The sequence below is a fragment of the Equus asinus genome, chromosome 8, assembly GCF_041296235.1.
Source record: "Equus asinus isolate D_3611 breed Donkey chromosome 8, EquAss-T2T_v2, whole genome shotgun sequence".
NCBI lineage: Eukaryota > Metazoa > Chordata > Mammalia > Perissodactyla > Equidae > Equus > Equus asinus.
In genome coordinates this window covers 85,871,497-85,897,457 of record NC_091797.1, presented here as the reverse complement: position 1 = coordinate 85,897,457, position 25,961 = coordinate 85,871,497, and the positions used below count along the sequence as shown (strand labels likewise).

The 25,961-nt window shown below is 46.0% G+C and overlaps 1 long non-coding RNA gene across 1 annotated transcript; it reads right to left on the bottom strand.

Moving 5' to 3' along the window:
- Positions 1 to 6,691: 6,691 nt before the first annotated feature.
- LOC123288032 (uncharacterized) lies at positions 6,692 to 13,569 on the bottom strand. The gene is made up of 2 exons (XR_011505396.1): positions 11,879 to 13,569; positions 6,692 to 9,019 (listed from the first exon to the last, which is right to left on the bottom strand). It is a non-coding gene; the product is annotated as an uncharacterized lncRNA (long non-coding RNA).
- Positions 13,570 to 25,961: the final 12,392 nt, after the last annotated feature.

Here is a 25,961-nt window from a genome sequence, read left to right as displayed (position 1 = left end):
CAGTTTTCCTTACAGCTTTTTTTTATAGGCGTAACATAACTGTAGGAAACAAATTTTGAAGATGATGAAGAAGAAAGATGTCACCCAAGATCTTGTGGCGAGGTAACACAGTGCATTGGTGAAGACTGAGCTACTCTTCCTGGGCTCAGATCCAAGCTGTGGCTTTTTCTGAGCCTCACGGTTTCCTCCTCCGTTAGTATGGCGCTGTCATAGTGCCTACTTCTTTGAGCGGTTGCAATGAATCACATGAGTTATTTCTGTAAAGTTACTAAAACAGTTCTTGACACACAGGAAACACTATTGATTAGTTCTTTCTTGTACTACTTGGAATTGAAAACAACTTCTTCAACAGCCTGTGCCTATTTCCTTCAGGGACTGATGGTTATGCCTTGTATTTTTCAGAATTGCATTCATATACATTTATATTTCATCGTGAAGGTACTTGTCCTTGAAATTCTGAGCTCAGAGGACCCAACAATCAGTAGGCCCAGGGGCCTTCCCGAGCACACAGGGATCACTACTTCATGCCGCTTAGTGTTTTACTCAAGAGGCTGCAAGTCTTGGTAAAGTGGCCCAGGACTTGGGGTCAGTCTCAGGGCATGTGAATTCTGAGCTTGCCAAACGTCAGCTAATCTTGTCTGGTCACTTTCTCTGCCTTGAAGCTTCTCTTTGCTCAGCTCTCAAATGAGGAGTGACCAAATGCTGTGTATTTGGGAGGCTGAGCAATAGAAGGTGGAAATCTCAGTGGAGAGCCTGGTGCTGGGGTTCTATCTCCCTCTGAGAGAAGAAGATGGAGCCTGCCTCCTCCCTTGCAGACAGTGACCCCAGCAGCATGGCCAGCTTTCCACTGAGGCCGGCCTCTCTGTCTTTCCTCAGAGTCTGGAGCGTGCAAACACATCATTGAATCGGTGCTGGGGGAGAAGCTGCAGTTCCAGGAGGGGAAGCCCACAGAGAAGTCAACGTTAGCGGAGAAGCTCAAGTAAGGGGGGCTCTGTGCTGGGCGTCTGCTGGGAAGTTGTAGGCATCTCTGAAGGGGGCAAGGAGCAACTCTGGGCCAGGAGAATGGCTCAAATTTTCATGGCAGCCACATGCATACGAATTTGCATAACACCATTAGAGAACAATAATTGGTAAACTATGGACTCCAATTACTCAAAGGTTCCTTGAGTCTTTTTTTAAAATAAAACTTATTGAGGTGAAATTCACAGAACCTAAAGTTGGCTAAATTCGAGTGAACCATTCAGTGGCATTTAGGATATTCAGGATGTGGTGCAATCACTACCGCATTTACCTTTAATCACAATCACCTCCTGACTGACTACAGTTTGTCAGGCTTTCTCTGAAAAAAACCTGTCTTTCTAAAGGTTTTGAGAAACCTCCACACTGTTTTCCACAGTGGCTGCACCAATTTATATTCCCAACAACAGTCTAGGAGGGTTTCTTTTTCTCCACCTCTATACGGAATCTAGAAAACAAACCAAACCAAACAAACAGACTCATAGACACAGGAAATAAACTGGTGATTACCAGAGGGAGGAGGGGTTGGGGGTGGGTGAAATGGGTGAAGGGGATTAAGAGGTACAACCTTCCAGTTACAAAATAAGTAAGTCATGGGGTTGGAATGTAGAGCATAGGGACGGTAGTCCACAATATTGTAACAACTTTGCATGGTGACAGTCTTACATCTATTTCGTTTACCCGTTCTCAAGAGTTATATTTACATGGTCCACCAAAACCTCATGAGACATTAAACAAAATCAGCTTTTATTCTAAGTTATTACTCTTGTTGACAAATTTTGTAACAGAGAGAACATGAGCTCATTTGACGAGTAAACCCAGGCTGTATGTCTGCATTATATCCACTGCTGATAACTCTGAGAACATGTCTATTTTAAATCAAACCAGCACACTTAAACAGGCTTTTATTTCCCAAAGTTCATTTTAGATCCTGTTAAATAGCTTTGTCTTTTAGAAGGTTCTGTCTGTCAATTAAAGACTGTGTTCCGTTCTAAGAGATTTTGAATCCTCTCTTTGAAGGGAGACCCCTCAGGTGGACTCGTCTGAAGCAGAGGTTCCCCAGAGTGGCCATTATAATTCCAAATTATCTCAAAAGTTTCCCTATTTTCAGCTGTTTAGTTTCAGATCAGGCATTTTGGGGGAGTTGAAGTGGCAAATCTCAGTGAGAGAAGAGAAAGAAGCAGCAGGCTTGGCTTCTGCCCTGGCATGTTTAATTATTTAATGATTTTTCTCTTAAAGAGGCAGTAAAATATTTCTTATTTTCTTTAGAAGCATCAAAAGATTAGAATAGGCTTCCTGTTGTAGCTGGCTTGTTCCGATTGCATGTATCGGTTTGAGTAAACTGAAACTGCCTCATTTTGGCCATTGTAAAGTGAAATCTCCTCTACATGTTCGATTCGCAGAGCCTGAAGGGTGGGTTTATGAGCTCTTGCAATATCAGGCAAGGGACACGTTCTCCAGCGACACATAATGTTTATTCCCACTACAGAATCTATAATGCAATGCAGCAAAACAGATGTAATTGTTTTACAGAAGGTCTATTTACATACACCAACTTTGACAAACCTTTATCTTAATTTTTTCAACTCTTGTACCCCTAATTATAACTTATATTAGAATTTCACTCACAAGTTTTGGTATTACAGTGTTATGTAGGGAATGCATTCCCAGCTAGGCATAATATTTATTCCCAAAAAAGCATCCAAGCAAAGTTGACATAATCTCCTCATGAAATATTAGGGTAAACACTTTAATCTTTGTACTTGTACCAACCTGAGCAGCCTAATTGTTGCCCCAAACAAGTGTTGATAGGTTTCTCGCTGTGATTTCTGCCTACTGACTTTTAAAATTTTTTTCAAACTGGAAGAAATAGAACAAGTTTGTCTGATATTCTTTAATGTTGGGGGCCAATATGGGGTCCCTTTAGCCCATCCAACCTTAGGCAGTGTTTTAGTCAAAGCTTCGTTTTGACAGTATTTGTGTCTGTTCTATTCACCCTGCTCTTTCTTTTTAATGACTAAAGATTGCCATCCTGTTGGAGTGAGTTCTGTCACTCTTCCCTTCTTCACTTCTCTTTGTTAACTTGATGTTTCCATTTGCATCTGTGAGACCACAAGAAGAAGCTGAGACCCCAAATTTGATGACGTTTTTGAGATTAGTCGTTGTATTTTCCTTTTAATTTGGTCTTCTCATAGGTACCAGTAAAACAGCTCTTTATGAAGAGAGCTCTCTAAAAGTTTTCTAACTTAAGGATCCGTTGTTTGGCCATCTTCTCTCCAGAGTTTCAAGAGTATTGTGGTCAAACAGTGTCACAAAAGAAAACCATCCGTTTCAGACATTGGCTTCTAACTATAATTAGACCATCTACTCAGAATTAACCCCAATGGGCTCTGCTTGGTGACAGATAGCATGTTTCCCATTCCGATACACAGCGACAGAGAGACAGACACTCAGATCCAGACACAGAAATACCAGACACCAGTGAACCAGTTCCCAGATGGAGGGTAGAAAGTCCTACAACTATTCCCACTCCAAATGCGTGCCCAGACGGCCCCTCCGTGAATGGAAAGGACCCAAGTTGGCCCTTCCGTGAATGGAGGGGACCCCAAAAGAGGGGAAGGAAGTTCATGGGCATCTCTGAGGCAACTTACTCTATTTCAGAGTCCATCGACTTCCCAGAAGGAAGAAGCAGCAAACAAACCAATCTAGAATCTGTTTCCTCGCCATGAGAAAATGGGCCTAGGGTCAGTGGCTCCGAGGCAGATGGAAAGTACTGAGGGCAGTCCCTAGGGCAAATGACCGAGGTGGCTGCAGGACTGCTTCCCAGGAAATCCCAGTTGGCCTGGGGCCATGGACCCATGGGCAAGAGCCTTCTGGTTGGCTCATCAGATTTTACCACCTACAGACATCGGTTCTTTACCTGCCACACGAGAGGCCCAATAAAAACTGGAACACCAGGCTTAAGGCAAGGAGAGGGTTGTTATTTCGGGTGACATGAGCCAGGAGAGGAGAGGGAGCCCTCACATTTGTCTCATTTCATCTCATCTCACCGAAAGAGGGGACGTGAGTGTTTTTAAAGGTTTGTGAGGATTGTGGCTGCTTGTAGATGGTGGGGGGACTCAGTGGCCTTGCTGGTCGGAACTTTCCCACCAGCCTGCATTCGGCCTTGGGACACTGTTTGCAGCGGGGAGGAGGAGATGATAGGGAACCCAGGTGGTTTGTCTCCATGGTGGATAGAGTATTCTGGAGCCAGGGAGTAAGCGGGGAAAGAGTGCTTTGGTTTTAGCCCCACATACGCTGGGTTTAATGGAGGGGAACTGATAGCAGGCTGGCAGCAGCAGGTCACCGTACATGTGCCAGAATTCTGCTACAATAGCTCCTTGGGGATTTTCTCACAGAAATCTCCATGAAAAATCTTATGATCTATGGTTCGACTCTTTGCATGTTTAAACGGTCTCTTCTGTGCCACCTTAGGAAATATGATGTCCTAATCCAAGATCAGGCTCAAGAGCTGGCCCAGTTACAGCAAACGATAGAGAAAGGCAGAGAAGTCTCTGTGCTCCTCAAGCAGCACCTCAGGAACCTTCTCACCCACGATGACCCTACCAACTTCCAGGGTCAGGGCTTTCAAGAACGACTGGCTGAGGGCCGCAGGCTGGTGGAGCGCCTTGCCCGAAAGCTCAGCCCAGGTAAGGCGGTCATAGGCCCTGACTGCACTGAGCTGCTCCAAGAGATTCCACTCACGAGGATTTTTTTTTTAACCAGTTGTTCTGGTTTCCATGTCCCATTTGGGGCCATCACAGGAGCAGCACTGGCAGGGTGGGAACAGAGAGGAGAAATGCACTGGGTACAGGCCACAGTGGTCCAACTAGAGGTTTCTTTCCTGATGGACGGTGAATCACATTAATTGATTTTTGAGTGTTGAACCCCCTTTTCATAGCTGGAATCAATCTCACTTGGTTGTGGTGTATAATTCTTTGTATACTTTCTTGGATTCAATCTGTCAAATCTTGTTGATGATTTTTGCACCTATGTTCATGAGACTTATTGGCCTGGAGTGTTCCTTTTCGTAACATCTTTGTCTGGTTTTTGTATTAGGAGAATGCTGACTTCATAGAATGTGTTAGGATGTATTCCCTGTTTCTATATTCTGGAAGAGATGGTAGACAACTGGCCTAATTTCTTCCTTAAATATTTGATAGAATTCACCAGTGAATTTATCTGGGCCTGGTGCTTTCTGTTTGGGAAGATTCTTTTGTTGTTTCAATTTCTGTAGTAGATATAAGCCTATTCAGATGATCTGTTTCTCCTTGTGGGAATTTTGGTAGATTGTATGTTTCAAGTAAAGTATGAATTTCAAACTTCAGGGCACAGATTGGTTCCTAACATTCCTTGATTATCCATTTGATGTCCATGGGATCAGTAGTGCCAGTCCCTCTTTCACTTCTCATGTAAGTAATCTGTATCTTCTGTCTTTTTTCTCATTCCTTCTCAGCATAGTGCCTGCCCTAGAGAATGTTCCATGTGAGCTTGAGAAGAATCTGTGTTCTCCCCTCGTTTGATGAAGAATTGTAGAAGTGTCGATTCTATCAAGTTGATTGATGGTGCTGTTTATTTCAACTCTATCCTTCCTGATTTTCTGCCTGCTGGATCTCTCTGTTTCTGACAGAGGGGTGTTGAAATCTCCAACTGTAATACCGGATTCATCTACTTCTCCTTGCAGCTCTCAGTTTTTGCCTCAGTTATTTTCGTGCTCTTCTCCTAGGTGCACCTTAAAAACTGTTATGTCTTTGGAGAATGGACCCCGTTTTGTTACATGACACCCCTCTTTATCCCTGATCATTTTCATTGGTCTGAAGTCTGCTTTGTCTGAAATTGTTTGATCTACTGCAGCTTTGTTTTTGATCAGTGATAGCGTGGTATATCTTTCTCCATCCTGTTTCTCTTATTATATCTGTGCCTTTTTATTTAAAGTGGATATCTTATACACATCATCTAATTAAGTCTTATTTTTTCATCCGCTCTGACAGTCTATCTTTTAATTGGTGCATTTAGACCACTGACTTGGAAGGTTTTTGTTGATATACTTGGATTAACGTCTACCATATTAGTTACTGTTTTATATTCATTGTTCTCTTCCTGGTTTCTTTTTTTTGTCTTCCACTCTTTTTCCGTCTTCTCTGGTTGTGAAAAAGAATTTTACGTGATTCCGTTTTTTCCTCCTCTCTTGGCGTGTCAACTGTACTCTTATGTTTTCTTTCTTCTTTTTCAGTGGTTGCCCTGGAGTTTGCAATGTACATTTAAAAATCATCCAAGTGCTCTTTCAAAGAACAGTGTACTGTTTCATGGCTAGCACAAGTGCCTAATAACACAGTATTCCCAATTCATTCCACCCATCCGTTAGAGCATTACTGTCATTCATTTCACTTATCCATAAGCTGCTTATCCAAATCCATTATTGCTACTATTGTTTTGAACTGTTATCAGTTAGATCAATCAAGAAAAAGACAAATAAATTATGGTATTTGAATTCATTGCTTCAAAATGCTCTTCCTTTCTTTGTGTAGATCCCAGTTTCTGACTTATATCGTTTTCCTTTGTTCTGAGGAAGTTCTTTGAACATTTCTTGCAAGGCAGGCCTACTGGTGACAAATTCCTTCAATTCTTCTTTGTCTAGGAATGTTGTCTTTTTCTCTTGCTGATGAAGGATAATTTACTGGATACAGAATTCGAGGTGGGTGGGGTGTCTTCCTTATACTCCCTTCTCTTCTTGCTTGCATGGTTTCAGAGAAGTCTGATATACCTCTTATCCTTACTCTTCTCCGGGTAAGGTATTTTCCCCTCTGGCTTCATTTAGACTTTTCTTTTGTTGTTGATTTTCTGCATTTTGAATATGATATTCTTTCCTAGGTGTATACATTTTGGTATTTCCCTGGTTGCTATTCTCTGAGCTTCCTGGATCTGTGGTTCAATGTCTATGATTAATTTTAGGGGATGCTGGCCCCACGGCCAAGTGGTTAAGTTCACACGCTCCACTCGGCAGTGCAGGGTTTCACTGATTCAGATCCTGGATGCGTACGTGGCACTTCTCATTAAACCATGAGGCGGCATCCCATATGCCACAACTAAAAGAACCCAGAGTAGAATGTACAACTATGTACTGGGGGGATTTGGGGAGAAAAGGCAGAAGAAAAAAAGAAGATTGGGAACAGTTGTTAGCTCAGGTGCCAATATTAAAAAAAAAAAAACCTTTGGGTGGCAAAAACTGAAGAAATTTTTAGGAAATTCTCAGTCATTATTGCTTCAAATGCTTCTTCCGTGCTCCTTCTGATAGTCACATTACACATATTTACACCTCTTGTGATTGTTCCACAGTTCTTGGATCATCTCTTCCTTTTCATTCTTTTTCCTCTTTGCATTTCAGTTTTAGAAATTTCTCTCGATATTTCTCCAAGCTCGCAGGTTCTTTGCTCAGCTGTGTCCAGTGTATTGTTGAACCTCTAAGGCACTCTCCATTTCTGTCCCAGTGTTTTTCATTTCTACCATCTCCTTTGGATTCTTTCTTAGAGTTCCCATCTTTCTACTTACCTTCCCCTTATGTTCCTGCATGCTGTCCACCTTTCCCTTTGGAGCCGTTAGCACGTTAATCACTGTCATTTTAAATTCCTGCTCTAGTAATTCCACCATGTCTGCCATATCGGAGCCTGGTTCTAATGCTTAGTTTCTTTCTTCAAACTGTGTTTTTTTTTTGTCTCATAGTATGTCTTATAATGTTTTGTTAAAAGCCAAACATGATATACTGGGTAAAGGATTTGAGGTAAGTAGGCCTTAGTGTGAAGTTTTGTCTTTATCTGGCTAGGGGTTAGGCTGGGTTTCCTGTTTATTGGAGCTGTAGATGTCAGAGGCTTAAGTCCCCTCTGGAATACTTGGTTTTGTGTTCTCAGCTCTCTTGAGTGTCCCTGGTGATTTCTGCTTAAATGAGGACTGAGAACGTGCGGTTCTTTCAGTTGTATCCTTTCCGTTATATTCCCCTGTTATCATCTAGGATCCCTATGGATGTGCTGGTAAGGTGTGTGTGTGTGTGTGTGGACACATTCTGTAGTCCTATGATCAGGGCTCAGTCTGTGAGTCAGCCTGGGTCCCTGGGCTGTGGCCTTCACAAGAGCTTCTCAGGGTTCACCTTCCAGGTGCCCTCGATGGAAAAGGAAGGCTAGAGGGGCTGGAGTTGGGCATTTCCTTTCCCCAAGGTCAGTTGGGTTGTGGTAAAATCCCAGTTGGTTAGGCTCTGGTCAAATAGTTTCTTTGAGAGCAGGCTTTGTCAAGAAAAACAAAATGCTCCGGATCTATCTCCCAATAGCTACTTTCATCTCACTCTGCCAGAGGTGTAAGGAGATTTTTCTCTAGTCTTCACTGTGAGAAACCGATAGGGCTCCTGGACAGAAAACTCTCCAGAACTCTTGGGTTTCTCCCACAACTGGGCCCCCTGATGCTTTTAACTCAAACTTCTCCACACTGAGTCTCCAGCAATTAGTCAATTACATGCTAAGTTTTCCTCCTCTGGTCCTGGCTCCTGCCTAGGTTTCTGCTTCAATAGGTTGTAATTCTCTTTGTTTGCCTAGCCTGTTTGTATGTCCAGTTTGGGGGCAGTGGTTTGCTCTCTGACCTTCATTCTCTGACGGATCGAAGAAGAGTGGTTGATTTTCAGTTTGTTCAGCTCCTTTCTTGTTGTGAGGACAGGAGTGATGACTTCCAAGATCCTTACTTGTGGGACCAGAAACTGGAAGTCTCTTTAGACGTCTTGAGGGGAGACTGAGAGGCTTGTTTATGGTCGCCTTAGAGAAAGTTCCCACTGTGCCTGAGAGCCAGCTTTACGTCAAGACAAATGATACAGTTGTAGAAGTCCAGAGGGAATCTGGACAAGTACATGGTGATCTTGGCAACAAAAGACATGTCTAACATTTTTTCCAGTTTCACGTAGAGCATGCCATCAGGGAAGCTGTGTCTGATGGATCATAAGAACAAGAAAGGGCATTCATTTAATACAAAGAAGAGACCTTTCAGTACGATTCTCTCAGTGTATCCTGAAATTGTAGTTGGGTATTTATGTCTTCGTGACCAGACAGGCCATTGTGTTTACAATGGGTGGCATGGAACTCCTTAGTGCCTGCTGGACATTTCTGAATTTGGAATTTCTGAATTTTTCTGCAGAAAATCATGCAGAGGAGGAGAACAAAGAAGAAAAAGCATCAATGGACCCCAGGTAACAAGGAATGATCAGGGCCTGGAAGAGGATGGGTAAAATAAGAGGATGGTTCCCAAATAAAGACCGAGAGGCCAACACTAGCCACAGATTTCTAAGGCAAAAGTGACAGAAACTGCTGGTTGAATTATTCCATTCACTTAAGCGATCAGGAAATAGCCTTCTACAAAGGTTGTCATTTGCTTTTGTGATACTTGTTATACTTTCGTAAGGGAAATTAACCCGTCTCAGGGAATTTGCTGTAGTCACAGAATCCATCTGTTCTCTCCTCTGTGGCTAAACCTAAGATGAGATGGATATCTGCTTTCTGCATGGTGGACTTTAGCTTGTTGGCATGCATTTCATAGCAAGAAAGGTAATTAGACCAAAACAATCATGTCCCGTCACAATATTGATAGAAAGAAGTCTAGAAGGCACAAGGTCTCTGGGCATCTACAATGTGTCAGGAACGTGCATTCCTTGGGTGGCAGTATGTAAAATTCAACACCATTTCTGCACGTGGTTGAGCCACTGTTCTGGTTCTCTGTGTCTGCTGAGTGCCATTGCTGTACCATCCAGGTAGAGTTGATTCTCCTTCCTCATTGAGTGCTATCTGGCCAGTTCACTGAGCGCCCACTCCCCTCTCTCCTGCCCTCAGGGGCAGCCAGACCATGCCCTCATCATAGGAGGATTGTTTTCTTTCTCTTTGAGGGGACTGTCCCTCACTTTCTGTGACCACTCTCTCTACCACCAATCAGGACCACCTGGGACTCTGGCATCCGATCCTTCTTGGTTTCATCATATCCTTTTTCCCCTAGCCTGAGCACAGAGCTACAGGAAAAAGAGAGTGTGAATGAAGCCCTGAAGGGGTCAGTGGATGAAGGCCCTGTGACTTCTTCCAGTCACCAGTACCCATCTGATTCCCATGAGCCTCCCAGCACCAATGTTTTCTTGTCTGAGGAGCACGAAGACTTCTCTGCTCTGGTTGCAGCTACTGAGAACTGCCATCAACAGGAGAAGAAAGCTCCAACAGGTCTCCCAGGTAGTGTCCATATTCATGTTCCCCACGTCCCTGTCCGGGTCAAGATATGTCATCTCTTCAGTCTGGCCCTAGAGACTTAACTTGGTTTGAATCACAATCTAGGACTCAGTTTTAAGCACACACATCAGGTGGGTCAGGTAGTTCAACACTCTTCCGAGTCCCAGGCCAAATCTCTGTCCTCCCCGTTACCATGCCTGCTCCGCTCCAAACAGCAGTCTCTGTCTCCTCTAAGTTGGTTTATCCTCAGTAGGGAGCCATCTAAGTGTCAAAAGATAAACACCTCTTGAATGTGTCTGGAAGTTTACCACCCAGGGCGTGGTGTGAACCCTGGCACCCTCCACCACTTTGAACAGCAAGAATCCTGTTCTCTAGGTGGCACCATAGATTCTTTCCTCTTTAGGAGTGATTAAATTCCATCCATCAGTCTAGTCTCGGTGTATAACTTCATCCAAACCAACAGCAGCCAGCATATCTGATGGAATAAGAGCTGAATCTTGCCACAGCCTTTCCAGAAAGCAACTAGATGAGCTCCTCGTGACCTCGGGAAGACTATGTTGAACTCTTTGCCCAGGTTCAGGGAAGAGAACTTTGTTGTATTGATCTGCCAATTCAGAGACAGTCTGCCCTATGACTCAGGAAAGGAAGCCTGGTCCCTTTTCAGAAGACACAACCCGAGGCCTCCTGGAATATTCTGAGACTATCCTGTTCTCACGCTGAGAAGACTTATGTCCCTGTGTTTAAACAGGCCCCTGGGTTGGTAATGTGTCAAGAAGCAACTTTTTATGATGACTGGCCCTGTCCAAATTTATTTGCAGAAACTCAAAAAGATCAGAAGGATGAGGAAAGAGATGAGCCAACAGCCCCCAGGTAACTGATAATCCTGGTTGTGAAAGCAATGGTGACATCTGAAGATCTCAAATCCAGGGAGAATTAGAAAGCACCAGTAGACCTGTTTCATCCCATCACACTCCCACGAATCACCCCTTTTAAGAATGCTGTCTGTTTCCTTGGGACTTGTCCTGTTAGTTTCCACTTGGTATTAATGTCTCAAGTTTAGGAACCTAGAATCAGCTTGACACAAGGCAAACTAACCAATCTTAGAGATTTCCTGCACTCAGGGAGACCACGTGTCCTCTCTTGTTTGGGGAAAACTAAGATAAGTTGCATAACTTCTGTGTGCACATTTGGCCGCCTGTTTAACGGTGAGGATTTCATAGCACGACATACAGCTCGACAAAAATGTGTCTATGGTATTACAGTATTGACAGAAACAGGCCTAGAAGGCACAAGATGTCTGGGAGCCCACAATGCCCCAGGAGCCTTTACTCACTGGGCCTCTGTAAGAAAAGTGGAACAGAAGTTATGCTTTGGAGTTGCAGGAACTCCTGTGGTTCTCGTTGTGTGCTCTGTGTCATGACTGTGCCATAGAGGAGAGCTGAGTCTCCTTCCTCAGTAACTTGTTATCTGGACGGGGCAGTGAGCACCTGCTGCCCTCCCTCCGCCCACCACGGCAGCCTCACTTAGTTGCAGTCAGAGAAGGACTGTTATCTTCTTCCTGTTTCAAGGGATGCCCTCTTTACCTTCTGTGACCTCTCCCTTAGTCTTCCAATCAGAACCAGTGGGGAAGTTGCGGTGTCCAGTCTTTCCTCGTTTAATATTCTGTTATCTTTGTGCCTCTGGGCTCGGCAGGGAGCTGCAGGAGGAGGAGGAAATGGATGATGCGTGTCAGGATTCTTTGGATGAAAAGTATTTGGCTCTTTCCAGTCACCATGACTTGTCTGACTCCTGCCACCCTCCCGACAGTCCCACCATCCCATCTGATGAGCATGAAATCTGCTCTCGTCTGGATGGAGCCCGTGAGTACTCTATTGGAAAGAGGACAAGCTCCGAATGGTCTCCCAGGTAGCCTCCATGTTCTTGGTGCTCACACCTCTGTCCAGGTACAGAAATGTCTCTTTGGTGGCAGGCCTTGGAGACCCATCTTGGTTTCAGTCAGAATCTAAGATTCAGTTGTAAGCACAAACATGGGGTGTGTCAAGTAGCTGTACACCCTTCCAAGTCCCAGATCAAATCTCTGTCCTCCCCGTTACCATGCCTGCTCCGCTCCAAACAGCAGTCTCTGTCTCCTCTAAGTTGGTTTATCCTCAGTAGGGAGCCATCTAAGTGTCAAAAGATAAACACCTCTTGAATGTGTCTGGAAGTTTACCACCCAGGGCGTGGTGTGAACCCTGGCACCCTCCACCACTTTGAACAGCAAGAATCCTGTTCTCTAGGTGGCACCATAGATTCTTTCCTCTTTAGGAGTGATTAAATTCCATCCATCAGTCTAGTCTCGGTGTATAACTTCATCCAAACCAACAGCAGCCAGCATATCTGATGGAATAAGAGCTGAATCTTGCCACAGCCTTTCCAGAAAGCAACTAGATGAGCTCCTCGTGACCTCGGGAAGACTATGTTGAACTCTTTGCCCAGGTTCAGGGAAGAGAACTTTGTTGTATTGATCTGCCAATTCAGAGACAGTCTGCCCTATGACTCAGGAAAGGAAGCCTGGTCCCTTTTCAGAAGACACAACCCGAGGCCTCCTGGAATATTCTGAGACTATCCTGTTCTCACGCTGAGAAGACTTATGTCCCTGTGTTTAAACAGGCCCCTGGGTTGGTAATGTGTCAAGAAGCAACTTTTTATGATGACTGGCCCTGTCCAAATTTATTTGCAGAAACTCAAAAAGATCAGAAGGATGAGGAAAGAGATGAGCCAACAGCCCCCAGGTAACTGATAATCCTGGTTGTGAAAGCAATGGTGACATCTGAAGATCTCAAATCCAGGGAGAATTAGAAAGCACCAGTAGACCTGTTTCATCCCATCACACTCCCACGAATCACCCCTTTTAAGAATGCTGTCTGTTTCCTTGGGACTTGTCCTGTTAGTTTCCACTTGGTATTAATGTCTCAAGTTTAGGAACCTAGAATCAGCTTGACACAAGGCAAACTAACCAATCTTAGAGATTTCCTGCACTCAGGGAGACCACGTGTCCTCTCTTGTTTGGGGAAAACTAAGATAAGTTGCATAACTTCTGTGTGCACATTTGGCCGCCTGTTTAACGGTGAGGATTTCATAGCACGACATACAGCTCGACAAAAATGTGTCTATGGTATTACAGTATTGACAGAAACAGGCCTAGAAGGCACAAGATGTCTGGGAGCCCACAATGCCCCAGGAGCCTTTACTCACTGGGCCTCTGTAAGAAAAGTGGAACAGAAGTTATGCTTTGGAGTTGCAGGAACTCCTGTGGTTCTCGTTGTGTGCTCTGTGTCATGACTGTGCCATAGAGGAGAGCTGAGTCTCCTTCCTCAGTAACTTGTTATCTGGACGGGGCAGTGAGCACCTGCTGCCCTCCCTCCGCCCACCACGGCAGCCTCACTTAGTTGCAGTCAGAGAAGGACTGTTATCTTCTTCCTGTTTCAAGGGATGCCCTCTTTACCTTCTGTGACCTCTCCCTTAGTCTTCCAATCAGAACCAGTGGGGAAGTTGCGGTGTCCAGTCTTTCCTCGTTTAATATTCTGTTATCTTTGTGCCTCTGGGCTCGGCAGGGAGCTGCAGGAGGAGGAGGAAATGGATGATGCGTGTCAGGATTCTTTGGATGAAAAGTATTTGGCTCTTTCCAGTCACCATGACTTGTCTGACTCCTGCCACCCTCCCGACAGTCCCACCATCCCATCTGATGAGCATGAAATCTGCTCTCGTCTGGATGGAGCCCGTGAGTACTCTATTGGAAAGAGGACAAGCTCCGAATGGTCTCCCAGGTAGCCTCCATGTTCTTGGTGCTCACACCTCTGTCCAGGTACAGAAATGTCTCTTTGGTGGCAGGCCTTGGAGACCCATCTTGGTTTCAGTCAGAATCTAAGATTCAGTTGTAAGCACAAACATGGGGTGTGTCAAGTAGCTGTACACCCTTCCAAGTCCCAGATCAAATCTCTGTCCTCCCCGTTACCATGCCTGCTCCGCTCCAAACAGCAGTCTCTGTCTCCTCTAAGTTGGTTTATCCTCAGTAGGGAGCCATCTAAGTGTCAAAAGATAAACACCTCTTGAATGTGTCTGGAAGTTTACCACCCAGGGCGTGGTGTGAACCCTGGCACCCTCCACCACTTTGAACAGCAAGAATCCTGTTCTCTAGGTGGCACCATAGATTCTTTCCTCTTTAGGAGTGATTAAATTCCATCCATCAGTCTAGTCTCGGTGTATAACTTCATCCAAACCAACAGCAGCCAGCATATCTGATGGAATAAGAGCTGAATCTTGCCACAGCCTTTCCAGAAAGCAACTAGATGAGCTCCTCGTGACCTCGGGAAGACTATGTTGAACTCTTTGCCCAGGTTCAGGGAAGAGAACTTTGTTGTATTGATCTGCCAATTCAGAGACAGTCTGCCCTATGACTCAGGAAAGGAAGCCTGGTCCCTTTTCAGAAGACACAACCCGAGGCCTCCTGGAATATTCTGAGACTATCCTGTTCTCACGCTGAGAAGACTTATGTCCCTGTGTTTAAACAGGCCCCTGGGTTGGTAATGTGTCAAGAAGCAACTTTTTATGATGACTGGCCCTGTCCAAATTTATTTGCAGAAACTCAAAAAGATCAGAAGGATGAGGAAAGAGATGAGCCAACAGCCCCCAGGTAACTGATAATCCTGGTTGTGAAAGCAATGGTGACATCTGAAGATCTCAAATCCAGGGAGAATTAGAAAGCACCAGTAGACCTGTTTCATCCCATCACACTCCCACGAATCACCCCTTTTAAGAATGCTGTCTGTTTCCTTGGGACTTGTCCTGTTAGTTTCCACTTGGTATTAATGTCTCAAGTTTAGGAACCTAGAATCAGCTTGACACAAGGCAAACTAACCAATCTTAGAGATTTCCTGCACTCAGGGAGACCACGTGTCCTCTCTTGTTTGGGGAAAACTAAGATAAGTTGCATAACTTCTGTGTGCACATTTGGCCGCCTGTTTAACGGTGAGGATTTCATAGCACGACATACAGCTCGACAAAAATGTGTCTATGGTATTACAGTATTGACAGAAACAGGCCTAGAAGGCACAAGATGTCTGGGAGCCCACAATGCCCCAGGAGCCTTTACTCACTGGGCCTCTGTAAGAAAAGTGGAACAGAAGTTATGCTTTGGAGTTGCAGGAACTCCTGTGGTTCTCGTTGTGTGCTCTGTGTCATGACTGTGCCATAGAGGAGAGCTGAGTCTCCTTCCTCAGTAACTTGTTATCTGGACGGGGCAGTGAGCACCTGCTGCCCTCCCTCCGCCCACCACGGCAGCCTCACTTAGTTGCAGTCAGAGAAGGACTGTTATCTTCTTCCTGTTTCAAGGGATGCCCTCTTTACCTTCTGTGACCTCTCCCTTAGTCTTCCAATCAGAACCAGTGGGGAAGTTGCGGTGTCCAGTCTTTCCTCGTTTAATATTCTGTTATCTTTGTGCCTCTGGGCTCGGCAGGGAGCTGCAGGAGGAGGAGGAAATGGATGATGCGTGTCAGGATTCTTTGGATGAAAAGTATTTGGCTCTTTCCAGTCACCATGACTTGTCTGACTCCTGCCACCCTCCCGACAGTCCCACCATCCCATCTGATGAGCATGAAATCTGCTCTCGTCTGGATGGAGCCCGTGAGTACTCTATTGGAAAGAGGACAAGCTCCGAATGGTCTCCCAGGTAGCCTCCATGTTCTTGGTGCTCACACCTCTGTCCAGGTACAGAAATGTCTCTTTGGTGGCAGGCCTTGGTGACCCATCTTGGTTTCAGTCAGAATCTAAGATTCAGTTGTAAGCACAAACATGGGGTGTGTCAAGTAGCTGTACACCCTTCCAAGTCCCAGATCAAATCTCTGTCCTCCCCGTTACCATGCCTGCTCCGCTCCAAACAGCAGTCTCTGTCTCCTCTAAGTTGGTTTATCCTCAGTAGGGAGCCATCTAAGTGTCAAAAGATAAACACCTCTTGAATGTGTCTGGAAGTTTACCACCCAGGGCGTGGTGTGAACCCTGGCACCCTCCACCACTTTGAACAGCAAGAATCCTGTTCTCTAGGTGGCACCATAGATTCTTTCCTCTTTAGGAGTGATTAAATTCCATCCATCAGTCTAGTCTCGGTGTATAACTTCATCCAAACCAACAGCAGCCAGCATATCTGATGGAATAAGAGCTGAATCTTGCCACAGCCTTTCCAGAAAGCAACTAGATGAGCTCCTCGTGACCTCGGGAAGACTATGTTGAACTCTTTGCCCAGGTTCAGGGAAGAGAACTTTGTTGTATTGATCTGCCAATTCAGAGACAGTCTGCCCTATGACTCAGGAAAGGAAGCCTGGTCCCTTTTCAGAAGACACAACCCGAGGCCTCCTGGAATATTCTGAGACTATCCTGTTCTCACGCTGAGAAGACTTATGTCCCTGTGTTTAAACAGGCCCCTGGGTTGGTAATGTGTCAAGAAGCAACTTTTTATGATGACTGGCCCTGTCCAAATTTATTTGCAGAAACTCAAAAAGATCAGAAGGATGAGGAAAGAGATGAGCCAACAGCCCCCAGGTAACTGATAATCCTGGTTGTGAAAGCAATGGTGACATCTGAAGATCTCAAATCCAGGGAGAATTAGAAAGCACCAGTAGACCTGTTTCATCCCATCACACTCCCACGAATCACCCCTTTTAAGAATGCTGTCTGTTTCCTTGGGACTTGTCCTGTTAGTTTCCACTTGGTATTAATGTCTCAAGTTTAGGAACCTAGAATCAGCTTGACACAAGGCAAACTAACCAATCTTAGAGATTTCCTGCACTCAGGGAGACCACGTGTCCTCTCTTGTTTGGGGAAAACTAAGATAAGTTGCATAACTTCTGTGTGCACATTTGGCCGCCTGTTTAACGGTGAGGATTTCATAGCACGACATACAGCTCGACAAAAATGTGTCTATGGTATTACAGTATTGACAGAAACAGGCCTAGAAGGCACAAGATGTCTGGGAGCCCACAATGCCCCAGGAGCCTTTACTCACTGGGCCTCTGTAAGAAAAGTGGAACAGAAGTTATGCTTTGGAGTTGCAGGAACTCCTGTGGTTCTCGTTGTGTGCTCTGTGTCATGACTGTGCCATAGAGGAGAGCTGAGTCTCCTTCCTCAGTAACTTGTTATCTGGACGGGGCAGTGAGCACCTGCTGCCCTCCCTCCGCCCACCACGGCAGCCTCACTTAGTTGCAGTCAGAGAAGGACTGTTATCTTCTTCCTGTTTCAAGGGATGCCCTCTTTACCTTCTGTGACCTCTCCCTTAGTCTTCCAATCAGAACCAGTGGGGAAGTTGCGGTGTCCAGTCTTTCCTCGTTTAATATTCTGTTATCTTTGTGCCTCTGGGCTCGGCAGGGAGCTGCAGGAGGAGGAGGAAATGGATGATGCGTGTCAGGATTCTTTGGATGAAAAGTATTTGGCTCTTTCCAGTCACCATGACTTGTCTGACTCCTGCCACCCTCCCGACAGTCCCACCATCCCATCTGATGAGCATGAAATCTGCTCTCGTCTGGATGGAGCCCGTGAGTACTCTATTGGAAAGAGGACAAGCTCCGAATGGTCTCCCAGGTAGCCTCCATGTTCTTGGTGCTCACACCTCTGTCCAGGTACAGAAATGTCTCTTTGGTGGCAGGCCTTGGAGACCCATCTTGGTTTCAGTCAGAATCTAAGATTCAGTTGTAAGCACAAACATGGGGTGTGTCAAGTAGCTGTACACCCTTCCAAGTCCCAGATCAAATCTCTGTCCTCCCCGTTACCATGCCTGCTCCGCTCCAAACAGCAGTCTCTGTCTCCTCTAAGTTGGTTTATCCTCAGTAGGGAGCCATCTAAGTGTCAAAAGATAAACACCTCTTGAATGTGTCTGGAAGTTTACCACCCAGGGCGTGGTGTGAACCCTGGCACCCTCCACCACTTTGAACAGCAAGAATCCTGTTCTCTAGGTGGCACCATAGATTCTTTCCTCTTTAGGAGTGATTAAATTCCATCCATCAGTCTAGTCTCGGTGTATAACTTCATCCAAACCAACAGCAGCCAGCATATCTGATGGAATAAGAGCTGAATCTTGCCACAGCCTTTCCAGAAAGCAACTAGATGAGCTCCTCGTGACCTCGGGAAGACTATGTTGAACTCTTTGCCCAGGTTCAGGGAAGAGAACTTTGTTGTATTGATCTGCCAATTCAGAGACAGTCTGCCCTATGACTCAGGAAAGGAAGCCTGGTCCCTTTTCAGAAGACACAACCCGAGGCCTCCTGGAATATTCTGAGACTATCCTGTTCTCACGCTGAGAAGACTTATGTCCCTGTGTTTAAACAGGCCCCTGGGTTGGTAATGTGTCAAGAAGCAACTTTTTATGATGACTGGCCCTGTCCAAATTTATTTGCAGAAACTCAAAAAGATCAGAAGGATGAGGAAAGAGATGAGCCAACAGCCCCCAGGTAACTGATAATCCTGGTTGTGAAAGCAATGGTGACATCTGAAGATCTCAAATCCAGGGAGAATTAGAAAGCACCAGTAGACCTGTTTCATCCCATCACACTCCCACGAATCACCCCTTTTAAGAATGCTGTCTGTTTCCTTGGGACTTGTCCTGTTAGTTTCCACTTGGTATTAATGTCTCAAGTTTAGGAACCTAGAATCAGCTTGACACAAGGCAAACTAACCAATCTTAGAGATTTCCTGCACTCAGGGAGACCACGTGTCCTCTCTTGTTTGGGGAAAACTAAGATAAGTTGCATAACTTCTGTGTGCACATTTGGCCGCCTGTTTAACGGTGAGGATTTCATAGCACGACATACAGCTCGACAAAAATGTGTCTATGGTATTACAGTATTGACAGAAACAGGCCTAGAAGGCACAAGATGTCTGGGAGCCCACAATGCCCCAGGAGCCTTTACTCACTGGGCCTCTGTAAGAAAAGTGGAACAGAAGTTATGCTTTGGAGTTGCAGGAACTCCTGTGGTTCTCGTTGTGTGCTCTGTGTCATGACTGTGCCATAGAGGAGAGCTGAGTCTCCTTCCTCAGTAACTTGTTATCTGGACGGGGCAGTGAGCACCTGCTGCCCTCCCTCCGCCCACCACGGCAGCCTCACTTAGTTGCAGTCAGAGAAGGACTGTTATCTTCTTCCTGTTTCAAGGGATGCCCTCTTTACCTTCTGTGACCTCTCCCTTAGTCTTCCAATCAGAACCAGTGGGGAAGTTGCGGTGTCCAGTCTTTCCTCGTTTAATATTCTGTTATCTTTGTGCCTCTGGGCTCGGCAGGGAGCTGCAGGAGGAGGAGGAAATGGATGATGCGTGTCAGGATTCTTTGGATGAAAAGTATTTGGCTCTTTCCAGTCACCATGACTTGTCTGACTCCTGCCACCCTCCCGACAGTCCCACCATCCCATCTGATGAGCATGAAATCTGCTCTCGTCTGGATGGAGCCCGTGAGTACTCTATTGGAAAGAGGACAAGCTCCGAATGGTCTCCCAGGTAGCCTCCATGTTCTTGGTGCTCACACCTCTGTCCAGGTACAGAAATGTCTCTTTGGTGGCAGGCCTTGGTGACCCATCTTGGTTTCAGTCAGAATCTAAGATTCAGTTGTAAGCACAAACATGGGGTGTGTCAAGTAGCTGTACACCCTTCCAAGTCCCAGATCAAATCTCTGTCCTCCCCGTTACCATGCCTGCTCCGCTCCAAACAGCAGTCTCTGTCTCCTCTAAGTTGGTTTATCCTCAGTAGGGAGCCATCTAAGTGTCAAAAGATAAACACCTCTTGAATGTGTCTGGAAGTTTACCACCCAGGGCGTGGTGTGAACCCTGGCACCCTCCACCACTTTGAACAGCAAGAATCCTGTTCTCTAGGTGGCACCATAGATTCTTTCCTCTTTAGGAGTGATTAAATTCCATCCATCAGTCTAGTCTCGGTGTATAACTTCATCCAAACCAACAGCAGCCAGCATATCTGATGGAATAAGAGCTGAATCTTGCCACAGCCTTTCCAGAAAGCAACTAGATGAGCTCCTCGTGACCTCGGGAAGACTATGTTGAACTCTTTGCCCAGGTTCAGGGAAGAGAACTTTGTTGTATTGATCTGCCAATTCAGAGACAGTCTGCCCTATGACTCAGGAAAGGAAGCCTGGTCCCTTTTCAGAAGACACAACCCGAGGCCTCCTGGAATATTCTGAGACTATCCTGTTCTCACGCTGAGAAGACTTATGTCCCTGTGTTTAAACAGGCCCCTGGGTTGGTAATGTGTCAAGAAGCAACTTTTTATGATGACTGGCCCTGTCCAAATTTATTTGCAGAAACTCAAAAAGATCAGAAGGATGAGGAAAGAGATGAGCCAACAGCCCCCAGGTAACTGATAATCCTGGTTGTGAAAGCAATGGTGACATCTGAAGATCTCAAATCCAGGGAGAATTAGAAAGCACCAGTAGACCTGTTTCATCCCATCACACTCCCACGAATCACCCCTTTTAAGAATGCTGTCTGTTTCCTTGGGACTTGTCCTGTTAGTTTCCACTTGGTATTAATGTCTCAAGTTTAGGAACCTAGAATCAGCTTGACACAAGGCAAACTAACCAATCTTAGAGATTTCCTGCACTCAGGGAGACCACGTGTCCTCTCTTGTTTGGGGAAAACTAAGATAAGTTGCATAACTTCTGTGTGCACATTTGGCCGCCTGTTTAACGGTGAGGATTTCATAGCACGACATACAGCTCGACAAAAATGTGTCTATGGTATTACAGTATTGACAGAAACAGGCCTAGAAGGCACAAGATGTCTGGGAGCCCACAATGCCCCAGGAGCCTTTACTCACTGGGCCTCTGTAAGAAAAGTGGAACAGAAGTTATGCTTTGGAGTTGCAGGAACTCCTGTGGTTCTCGTTGTGTGCTCTGTGTCATGACTGTGCCATAGAGGAGAGCTGAGTCTCCTTCCTCAGTAACTTGTTATCTGGACGGGGCAGTGAGCACCTGCTGCCCTCCCTCCGCCCACCACGGCAGCCTCACTTAGTTGCAGTCAGAGAAGGACTGTTATCTTCTTCCTGTTTCAAGGGATGCCCTCTTTACCTTCTGTGACCTCTCCCTTAGTCTTCCAATCAGAACCAGTGGGGAAGTTGCGGTGTCCAGTCTTTCCTCGTTTAATATTCTGTTATCTTTGTGCCTCTGGGCTCGGCAGGGAGCTGCAGGAGGAGGAGGAAATGGATGATGCGTGTCAGGATTCTTTGGATGAAAAGTATTTGGCTCTTTCCAGTCACCATGACTTGTCTGACTCCTGCCACCCTCCCGACAGTCCCACCATCCCATCTGATGAGCATGAAATCTGCTCTCGTCTGGATGGAGCCCGTGAGTACTCTATTGGAAAGAGGACAAGCTCCGAATGGTCTCCCAGGTAGCCTCCATGTTCTTGGTGCTCACACCTCTGTCCAGGTACAGAAATGTCTCTTTGGTGGCAGGCCTTGGAGACCCATCTTGGTTTCAGTCAGAATCTAAGATTCAGTTGTAAGCACAAACATGGGGTGTGTCAAGTAGCTGTACACCCTTCCAAGTCCCAGATCAAATCTCTGTCCTCCCCGTTACCATGCCTGCTCCGCTCCAAACAGCAGTCTCTGTCTCCTCTAAGTTGGTTTATCCTCAGTAGGGAGCCATCTAAGTGTCAAAAGATAAACACCTCTTGAATGTGTCTGGAAGTTTACCACCCAGGGCGTGGTGTGAACCCTGGCACCCTCCACCACTTTGAACAGCAAGAATCCTGTTCTCTAGGTGGCACCATAGATTCTTTCCTCTTTAGGAGTGATTAAATTCCATCCATCAGTCTAGTCTCGGTGTATAACTTCATCCAAACCAACAGCAGCCAGCATATCTGATGGAATAAGAGCTGAATCTTGCCACAGCCTTTCCAGAAAGCAACTAGATGAGCTCCTCGTGACCTCGGGAAGACTATGTTGAACTCTTTGCCCAGGTTCAGGGAAGAGAACTTTGTTGTATTGATCTGCCAATTCAGAGACAGTCTGCCCTATGACTCAGGAAAGGAAGCCTGGTCCCTTTTCAGAAGACACAACCCGAGGCCTCCTGGAATATTCTGAGACTATCCTGTTCTCACGCTGAGAAGACTTATGTCCCTGTGTTTAAACAGGCCCCTGGGTTGGTAATGTGTCAAGAAGCAACTTTTTATGATGACTGGCCCTGTCCAAATTTATTTGCAGAAACTCAAAAAGATCAGAAGGATGAGGAAAGAGATGAGCCAACAGCCCCCAGGTAACTGATAATCCTGGTTGTGAAAGCAATGGTGACATCTGAAGATCTCAAATCCAGGGAGAATTAGAAAGCACCAGTAGACCTGTTTCATCCCATCACACTCCCACGAATCACCCCTTTTAAGAATGCTGTCTGTTTCCTTGGGACTTGTCCTGTTAGTTTCCACTTGGTATTAATGTCTCAAGTTTAGGAACCTAGAATCAGCTTGACACAAGGCAAACTAACCAATCTTAGAGATTTCCTGCACTCAGGGAGACCACGTGTCCTCTCTTGTTTGGGGAAAACTAAGATAAGTTGCATAACTTCTGTGTGCACATTTGGCCGCCTGTTTAACGGTGAGGATTTCATAGCACGACATACAGCTCGACAAAAATGTGTCTATGGTATTACAGTATTGACAGAAACAGGCCTAGAAGGCACAAGATGTCTGGGAGCCCACAATGCCCCAGGAGCCTTTACTCACTGGGCCTCTGTAAGAAAAGTGGAACAGAAGTTATGCTTTGGAGTTGCAGGAACTCCTGTGGTTCTCGTTGTGTGCTCTGTGTCATGACTGTGCCATAGAGGAGAGCTGAGTCTCCTTCCTCAGTAACTTGTTATCTGGACGGGGCAGTGAGCACCTGCTGCCCTCCCTCCGCCCACCACGGCAGCCTCACTTAGTTGCAGTCAGAGAAGGACTGTTATCTTCTTCCTGTTTCAAGGGATGCCCTCTTTACCTTCTGTGACCTCTCCCTTAGTCTTCCAATCAGAACCAGTGGGGAAGTTGCGGTGTCCAGTCTTTCCTCGTTTAATATTCTGTTATCTTTGTGCCTCTGGGCTCGGCAGGGAGCTGCAGGAGGAGGAGGAAATGGATGATGCGTGTCAGGATTCTTTGGATGAAAAGTATTTGGCTCTTTCCAGTCACCATGACTTGTCTGACTCCTGCCACCCTCCCGACAGTCCCACCATCCCATCTGATGAGCATGAAATCTGCTCTCGTCTGGATGGAGCCCGTGAGTACTCTATTGGAAAGAGGACAAGCTCCGAATGGTCTCCCAGGTAGCCTCCATGTTCTTGGTGCTCACACCTCTGTCCAGGTACAGAAATGTCTCTTTGGTGGCAGGCCTTGGAGACCCATCTTGGTTTCAGTCAGAATCTAAGATTCAGTTGTAAGCACAAACATGGGGTGTGTCAAGTAGCTGTACACCCTTCCAAGTCCCAGATCAAATCTCTGTCCTCCCCGTTACCATGCCTGCTCCGCTCCAAACAGCAGTCTCTGTCTCCTCTAAGTTGGTTTATCCTCAGTAGGGAGCCATCTAAGTGTCAAAAGATAAACACCTCTTGAATGTGTCTGGAAGTTTACCACCCAGGGCGTGGTGTGAACCCTGGCACCCTCCACCACTTTGAACAGCAAGAATCCTGTTCTCTAGGTGGCACCATAGATTCTTTCCTCTTTAGGAGTGATTAAATTCCATCCATCAGTCTAGTCTCGGTGTATAACTTCATCCAAACCAACAGCAGCCAGCATATCTGATGGAATAAGAGCTGAATCTTGCCACAGCCTTTCCAGAAAGCAACTAGATGAGCTCCTCGTGACCTCGGGAAGACTATGTTGAACTCTTTGCCCAGGTTCAGGGAAGAGAACTTTGTTGTATTGATCTGCCAATTCAGAGACAGTCTGCCCTATGACTCAGGAAAGGAAGCCTGGTCCCTTTTCAGAAGACACAACCCGAGGCCTCCTGGAATATTCTGAGACTATCCTGTTCTCACGCTGAGAAGACTTATGTCCCTGTGTTTAAACAGGCCCCTGGGTTGGTAATGTGTCAAGAAGCAACTTTTTATGATGACTGGCCCTGTCCAAATTTATTTGCAGAAACTCAAAAAGATCAGAAGGATGAGGAAAGAGATGAGCCAACAGCCCCCAGGTAACTGATAATCCTGGTTGTGAAAGCAATGGTGACATCTGAAGATCTCAAATCCAGGGAGAATTAGAAAGCACCAGTAGACCTGTTTCATCCCATCACACTCCCACGAATCACCCCTTTTAAGAATGCTGTCTGTTTCCTTGGGACTTGTCCTGTTAGTTTCCACTTGGTATTAATGTCTCAAGTTTAGGAACCTAGAATCAGCTTGACACAAGGCAAACTAACCAATCTTAGAGATTTCCTGCACTCAGGGAGACCACGTGTCCTCTCTTGTTTGGGGAAAACTAAGATAAGTTGCATAACTTCTGTGTGCACATTTGGCCGCCTGTTTAACGGTGAGGATTTCATAGCACGACATACAGCTCGACAAAAATGTGTCTATGGTATTACAGTATTGACAGAAACAGGCCTAGAAGGCACAAGATGTCTGGGAGCCCACAATGCCCCAGGAGCCTTTACTCACTGGGCCTCTGTAAGAAAAGTGGAACAGAAGTTATGCTTTGGAGTTGCAGGAACTCCTGTGGTTCTCGTTGTGTGCTCTGTGTCATGACTGTGCCATAGAGGAGAGCTGAGTCTCCTTCCTCAGTAACTTGTTATCTGGACGGGGCAGTGAGCACCTGCTGCCCTCCCTCCGCCCACCACGGCAGCCTCACTTAGTTGCAGTCAGAGAAGGACTGTTATCTTCTTCCTGTTTCAAGGGATGCCCTCTTTACCTTCTGTGACCTCTCCCTTAGTCTTCCAATCAGAACCAGTGGGGAAGTTGCGGTGTCCAGTCTTTCCTCGTTTAATATTCTGTTATCTTTGTGCCTCTGGGCTCGGCAGGGAGCTGCAGGAGGAGGAGGAAATGGATGATGCGTGTCAGGATTCTTTGGATGAAAAGTATTTGGCTCTTTCCAGTCACCATGACTTGTCTGACTCCTGCCACCCTCCCGACAGTCCCACCATCCCATCTGATGAGCATGAAATCTGCTCTCGTCTGGATGGAGCCCGTGAGTACTCTATTGGAAAGAGGACAAGCTCCGAATGGTCTCCCAGGTAGCCTCCATGTTCTTGGTGCTCACACCTCTGTCCAGGTACAGAAATGTCTCTTTGGTGGCAGGCCTTGGTGACCCATCTTGGTTTCAGTCAGAATCTAAGATTCAGTTGTAAGCACAAACATGGGGTGTGTCAAGTAGCTGTACACCCTTCCAAGTCCCAGATCAAATCTCTGTCCTCCCCGTTACCATGCCTGCTCCGCTCCAAACAGCAGTCTCTGTCTCCTCTAAGTTGGTTTATCCTCAGTAGGGAGCCATCTAAGTGTCAAAAGATAAACACCTCTTGAATGTGTCTGGAAGTTTACCACCCAGGGCGTGGTGTGAACCCTGGCACCCTCCACCACTTTGAACAGCAAGAATCCTGTTCTCTAGGTGGCACCATAGATTCTTTCCTCTTTAGGAGTGATTAAATTCCATCCATCAGTCTAGTCTCGGTGTATAACTTCATCCAAACC